This window comes from Adiantum capillus-veneris, chromosome 3 (assembly GCF_014529385.1).
Source record: "Adiantum capillus-veneris isolate H3 chromosome 3, ASM1452938v2, whole genome shotgun sequence".
Classification (NCBI taxonomy): Eukaryota; Viridiplantae; Streptophyta; class Polypodiopsida; order Polypodiales; family Pteridaceae; genus Adiantum; species Adiantum capillus-veneris.
The window spans coordinates 35,684,826-35,692,659 of record NC_140933.1 but is presented as its reverse complement, the minus strand read 5'-3'; positions in this window follow the sequence as shown (position 1 = coordinate 35,692,659).

Genomic DNA, 7,834 nt, shown 5'->3' with positions numbered 1-7,834 from the left:
AATATCTTGTCTCACATGCCAAAAATCCAATGGAGATAGTGTGATTGATTACGTACTCTTTTTGGAGAATATCGTGCATTATGTACAAAAGTTTAATGTTCGGAATTTGCCTCCAAAATCTGATCACTGTGCACTATTTAATGATCTTCATTGTCATAAAAAAGGTAGAGATTGAAAAATGCATTAAAAATGTGGGTAAAAGTTTTCTTGATATGGATTTCAAAAAAGAACCTATGTATGTATCCTTGGTTACAAGTGAAGTTTTCAAGACTCTTTTTTACATTGAAACAAAATGCAATGCTCCAAGAGCGTTGGGAAGCTCTCAAAACGGTCATATGCAGTGCCACAAAGAAATGTTTTTCTAGAAAATAACAATTGTGAAACAAACCAACTAAGCAAAGTACAAGGAAGAAATGGTCTAACATAGAAAGGAGTCACTTGATTATCTTGACCATGCATTGTAGTCAAGAAGAATCTTGCTTATCATACACTCATCCCATGAAAAAGAAGAAGATGGGAATTAAGTGAAGATATCAAACACATACAAGAGAAGGCTCATGAATGTTTAAAGTTTTGGAGGAACATAAGAGGAAGACATGTGGAGACTTCAACCAGTCTCAGTCTTGATGATATGTACGAGAGTTGCAAAGAACTTTACTCCCAAATAGAAACAAAAAATATGCCCCATTTTAGTTATCTTCAAAACAGCCCTTCTCTCTTTTCCATTGAGGACATTGAAGGTGGAATTCACAAACTATCTACTTGGAAGGCGGGAGGCTTGCAAGGTATTAAACCAGAAATGCTAAATGGATTGGAGAGGAGATACATGGTTAGATATACAATATTTTCGATCTTGCATTACAACATATAGTATGCCTCATAATTGGTCTACAAATTGGGTTAAGCCCCTACATAAGGAAGGAGATGCAAATTATGTGATCAATTATCATGCTATCACGGTTGGCTCTATTGAGGCAAAGCTCTTTAGGAGTGTCATGGAGATTAAACTAAGTTCTTAGGTTAAAATGAGTAACAAACGAGCTCTTGGGAATGTAAGATTTTGTTGAGCTCATAGTACTATTGATCACCTTATTATGCTTTGAGTTCTCATGGAAGAAATCCGATTGAAGGGTAAGGGATTGTATTCTTGTTTTGTGGACTTAAAGAAGGCTTTTGATGATGTGACCATCTTTGGAAGAGAATGGAAGAGCTTCGTGTACCACATGAGTATATCTAAGCAGTTGCACATATTTATGAGAAGGTTGTATGTCAAGTCCACTTTGGGCAAAAGATGTCTCAAATCTTTCCAAGTGATGTAGATGTAAAACAAGGATGCCCTCTCTCTCCAACTCTATTTGGATTGTGTAATGGAATTTGCCTATTCAATTTGAGAATAGCGGAATTTAATGAGAGTACTTTCAAGAAATGATTTTGTGAGCATAGCGGGTAGACATAATTGAAGATAGCAACATAATCATAGCAATTAGTTAACTTGGCATAGACAATACTTTTGCAAGAGAGAGAGTTTAGAGAACATGACAACAATTGAGGACCGGATTTATGTGGAGCCGGTCCCCCCTCCAATAGGCATTTGTATTATGATTTCTCCCATAAAGAGAGACTTGTTACAATACAGTCTTTGTGTTCCTTGTGACCTAGGTGATGCCATGAAGATGGAAGGCTTCATGCACCACAAACATAACATAAACTTGAAGAAAGCTTTAACTATCCCAAGCCTTAATCCCAAGACCTCAAACACCTTCGAAGGTGGAGAGAGCTAGCAGGGAATGAGGGTAGGGAAGAGGAAGAAGAAAAGTTTCGTAGGAGAAAGAATTAGTTCCTCACTTATCATCCTCTTGTTGCTAGCATACATAATAGCATAGTAATGAAGAAGAAGGATATGGCAAGCTTAAGCATTGAAGCATGGCTCTTGGTTGGATTTGCACTCCATAGCCAAGAGTGTTGGTGTAGGCTCTCAACCTCTACTTGCTTGGAGAGGGAGCTCTTGCACTTTGCATATCACACAATGAGAGTGCTTGTGAGTGTGTGTGGGTGAGTATACCCCCTAGGCACCCCCCTAGCTTGCTTGGGTCGACCCCCCCTTGTAGCTCATGCCTGAAGCTCATTGGACCCTTCCAGGCCTAGCCAATCACAAGCAAGAGCCATTACAAGCAACATGGATAGCCTTGGGACAAGTGTCCCCCTTTCCCCTTTGAGAGAGAGGACTTGATAAATGCTAAAACAATTAGATAATTCATGTAATTTATCATTGGACCCCTTTGAAGCCTAGCCAATAGGCTTCAAGCAACACATGAAGGTAACATGGGTAGGGGCCTGACATGTGTCCTTGCTGCCTCTTCAAGTTGGGCTTCCCTTGTGTGTGTGAGTGGGTGTTCTCTCTCTAGCCCCTAGGAAAAGGGCTCGCCCCCCCTCTTGTAGGAATGCTTTTGACTTTTAGGTGATCAAGCACCTTACTCACCAAGCATGACAAAGCACTTGAACTAGGGGGTGTTCCCACAAGCATCTCAGGCAAGCTTCTCAAGGCACCTCAAGTACTTTAATCATGCAGCAAGTCAAGCACCTCAAGCATGGAGCCAGTCAAGCACCTCAAGCATCTTAATCAAGCACCTCAAGCATGAAAAACACCTCAAGCATGACAAGCACCTCAAGCATGACAAGCACCTCGAGCTTGGGCCGGGTTCCCACCTCAAGCTCAGCCCTAGCTTTACTTAAGGTCAAAGGACTTTTACACACATTTATTGGATGTCTTCAATGAAGCTAACCCTAAGGTCTTATGCTCCATTGGTTAGCCTTGCTCTTTGATAGACCATCTCCCTTTTGGGCCCCTTTACCATTGGCCCCGTGTTGAGATAGATCTATAAGCACATACCTATATCTTAACACTTGTTCCCATTTATTCTCCCACATTAAGTGATCAATTTAATATGAGAAAATCATTTGGGTTAGTTAGATATTAGATTTTATGATATTACCTCTCTCTTGAAATCATAGTCGTCCTCGACTATGAGGTAGAAAAGATAAAGTCTTAGTCATTAGTCAATCGTACTTAGCGGGTAAAGGATCCCTTTTTACCCTATGACATCTTTCCAAGATGGATGACTAATTTATTTGGTGCTTGGGAGACATAGCTGCCGCAAGCATGTCTGCTCTTTAGTCCATTTTATTCTCCCAAAGTAGAGTGACAAATTCTACTTGGTGTTTGAGAAACGTCGTCATCACAAACATGATTCTAAGCATGCATACTAGTTAAATTTTGTGCACAATTAAAAAGAGGACTAGTCATATAAGACAAAAACATGAGTTATTTAAAAGAAATTTGTACATTTGCTTACTCTAATGTAGCATTGTAAGCATTGACAAGGTTCATACTATCCTTAAGTTGTACTCCTTGCATCCATTTAGCATCTTCAAAAGGATAATTTTTGAACTTAATAAGATACCGTCGGATAATCTTACCATGTCGTAGTACCTTGTCTTCATGCCGAAGGATAGCTTCGGGTTGTAGCACCTCTTCTTGGTCTTCAACTTCGGGAGGGTCTTCAATAATTGGTTCAATTGGTGGCTCTCCTTTGTAGGGCTTAAGTAAGCTTACATGAAAGGCATTGTGTATAAGCCAATGGTTGGGCAACTTGAGTTGATAAGCCGTCTCATTGATAGGCTTCAAGATTTGGAAAGGACCATAGTATCTTTTTGCTAGTTTAGCATAATACTTTTGATGGCCCGTAGGATTTTTGCCCGTCGTTTGCCTTAATCGAGCCTTAGGAAACTTGAGTAAGACCCAATCATTTTCTTTGAACATTAAGGCTCTTCTGTGCTTATTAGCAGCAGCTTTTTGCCTTTGTTGAGAGATGGCTATAGCCTCCCTAATCTTTTGAAAAGATTCTTGTAGGTCACGGCTATACTCATCGGCGGCGAAGATTTTCCCATGTACTTTCAGTAGCAAGGGACTTTTAGGTCTTCCTTCTATGATCTCGAAAGGTGCTTTGCCCGTAGAAGTATGTACAGTATTATTGTAGGCATACTCTACTAGCGGTAAATACTTTTCCCATTGTGAGCGTTGATCTACTTCGGTAACATAAGTCTTGAGTAGATCGAGTATCGTAAGATTGGCTATCTCACTTTGGCCATCCGTTTGTGGGTGATAGGCCGAAGAGAAATTCAATCTTGTTCCTAGATTTTCAAAGAGACCTTTCCAGAAATTACTAGTCATTCTAGGATCTCTATCTGACACGATGGATGTGGGTAATCCATGGTGTTTGAAAATCTGAGATATGAAGAGAGTTGCCATTTAATGTGCCTTAATAGTCTTTTTGACAGGAATAAAATGTGCTTGCTTGCTAAACCTGTCGACTATTGTCCATATTCCTGTATTCCCATGGATAGACTTGGGTAATCCAAAGATGAAATTCATGGATATACTCTCCCATGGTGAATTTGGAATAGGCAATGGCTGGAGTAATCCAGGTTGCCTCCCTCTATCATACTTGGTCTTTTGGCATACTACACATTTTGAAACATACTCTTGTATGTCCACTTTCATGGTAGGCCAATAGAAATACGTCTCTACTCCTCGGAGAGTAGGTTGAATACCTCTATGCCCTGCATATGGAGGAGCATGGGATTCATACATAACCTTCTCACGAAGGGAATGGGTAACACATAGCCTATTGCCGTGAAGAAGATAACCATCCTGCAAGGTGAATGGTTCCTCTTTCTTCCCCAAAGCAAGGGCTGACATTATGTCTCTAAAGTCAGGGTTAGTAGCATACTCATCTATCATAGAGGATAGATCATTGTGAGTAGCTATAGACACCGCATTAACTTTTGGTCGTCGTGAAAGTGCATCGGCAACTTGATTGTGCTTACCAGCTATGTGAGCAATATGAAAATTAAATTGCGAAAGAAAATTTGCCCACCTCATTTGTTTGTCAGAAAGCTTGTTTTGCGTCATGAAATACTTGAGACTTTGGTGGTCGGTTCGTAGGATAAATGGAGTCCCCAATAGGTAGTGCTTCCATGTGTCTAGGGCATGTAGAACAGCTAAAAGCTCTTTCTCATAAATGCCCAAGACTCGTTCATCACCATTGAGCCTTCGGCTCTCATATGCTATGGTATGCCCTTCTTGAAGCAAAACCGCTCCAAGGCAATCACCACAAGCATCACATTGGACCTCAAAGGGCTTTGAGAGATCCGGAAGCACAAGGACTGGTTGGGAAGTAAGCTTCTCTTTGAGTTTTTCAAAAGCATTTTGCTCCTTAGCAGTCCATACAAACTTAACGTTCTTCTTGGTTAAGTCGTGTAGTGGTCCTGCCACTTGAGAGAATTTTGCTATGAAGCGTCTATAGTATGCACACATACCAATAAAGCTTCTTAGCTCATGTAGATTCCTTGGGTTAGGCCATGATTTTATTACCTCTAACTTTGATGGATCCATACGAATACCATCGTGAGAGATAATATGGCCTAGATATTGAATCTCTTGAAGGAAGAATTCACTTTTCTTTTGGTTGAGAAAAAGTTTGTTCTCCCTCAAGGCTTGAAAAATCACTTGGAGATGTTGCTTATGTTCCTCCAAAGACTTGGAGTAGATGATGATATCATCGAAGAACACTCCAGTGAATTTTTGATATGGTCTAAAAAATTTTCTCCATCAAACGATTGAACGTAGCTGGTGCATTAGTCAAGCCAAAAGGCATGACTAGATATTCATAAAGACCAAATGTTGTGCGAAACGCGGTCTTTAAGATATCCTCATCCACTATCCTTATTTGATGATAGCCACTCTTAAGGTCAATCCTACTGAAGTAGGTAGAGCCTTGTAGCTTATCAAACAGATCTTCTACCCGAGGTACGGGAAATCTGTTTTTAATAGTGATATGGTTTAGTGCTCGATAGTCCACACACATACGGTATGTACCATCTTTCTTTTGCACTAAAAGGACTGGAGAACAAAAGGGAGAGGAACTAGGCCTCACCATCCCTTTGTCTACCAGCTCTTGTACTTGCCTCATGATCTCCTCTTGTTGAGCTTGTGAGACTCGATAAGGAGGTTTGTTAGGCGGTGAGCTTCCTGGAAGGAGCTCAATACGATGGTCATCATCCCCTCGTTTTGGAGGTAGGTCCATAGGGATATCATCGATGAACACATCTTGGAATCCTTTTAGAAAAGTAGACAAGTCTAACTCTTCTTGATTCCTATCATTTTCATTTGATGAAACATTATTAGCTTTTAGAGACTCTTTGACATAAATCATGTACGCAGAAACTGAGCTCTTCATTGATTTATCAAAAGAAAGAGGATTTACAAGTGGAATAGTGCGACCACGCTCACTAGCATCTACATACATGTTCTTTCCCCTGTAGGTGAAGTAAATTCTCCTTTCAGGGAACTTCATGTTGGCATCCATGCGATCAAACCATGGTGCCCCTAGGATAACATCCTGATGTTGGAGGGGAGAGATGAAGAAGTCTTCTTTGTCGACATAGCTTTGGACATGAAGCCTCAACTTCCCAATCAAGGGAGTAACGGAGGCTTGTTGTCCCTTGAAAGCTGCATCAGCTGTTACTATATCTCCCATCTCAAAAGCTTGAATGCCCAACTTGGTGGCCAACTCTATTGATATGAAGTTGAGAGTAGAGCCAGGGTCAAACAAGATGAAGGCATCATGCTCTCGTACCTTTCCCCAAGCATAGGAGAGTGATGATCCTTTGCAATGAGCATCCTCTTTTGGAGCTTTGATGGTGGAAGCCCTAGGAGTCTCATTGCGAGTATTCTTCTTGGGGCAAGAACGATAGCCATGTCCTTGCTCCCCACACTTGAAACACTTATGGTCCTTGCGAAAAGCTTCAAGCTCTTCAGGAGAGAGTTTGTTTTTACCTTTGTAAACTCCCTTCTCCTTGGACCGATTGTTGTTGTTGTTGTTGGAAGTGCCTTGGGAATTATTTTGAGCATTGGATTTCCCCTTTGCATCATTTTTATCTTTGTTTTCCATGGGCTTGACATTACGTCTAGCCCCTTGATGGAAATTGATGCATGAAGCAACCATGGTGTGGTGGATTACTTCGGTAATAGTACCGGGCCGTTGAAAGTTGATATATTCGGCCATCTCTTCAGGTAATCCCGCACAGAATTGCTGTCTTTGCTCGGCAAAGTCTATCTTTTGAAAGACAGTAGCTTTGAGATGTAAATCCCAAAACTTATCTACATACTTGTTGATAGACTCATGAGAGAGGAGTTTCAAGCCGCGCCATTCGGTAAGAACTTTATCTTTAGTATCGCTTGGAAGAAATTGCTTCATGATGAAAACTCGTAGAGTTTTCCATGTCTTTGGGGCTTCTCCATTGCCACGAAGGCTAGCCCACCATTGACGAGCTGATTTTTGGAAGTGCATAGCTACATGGCGTAGCTTGGAGGACTCTGTGAAGCCCTCGTCCCCAAAGGCCGCATCAAATTGCTGGATGAAGGCCAACACTTTGTCGGTAGCACCAAAGGTGCCATCGTAGGTGAGAAAAGAGATACTCTTTCCTCCCTCCTTGAACTTCTTTAGCTTTTGTGACCTTCGCCATGCAGGAAATGATTTGCGATGCCCTCCCCTCTTGTATTCTCTAGGAGAATAGCCATAACTTTCATCGGAAGAGAAGGAAGGTGAAGAAGAAGGAGAAGAGGGTGACCTCTTCCTAGCCCTTTTCTTCCTTTGTTTCCTCTCTTGCCTTTGAGAGTGATGAGGAGAAGGACTATGGGTTGCTCTTTTCCTCTTGGGAGGAGTAGGCGATCGTCTAGACCGCCTTCTTCGTGGAGCCACATCTTCAGAAG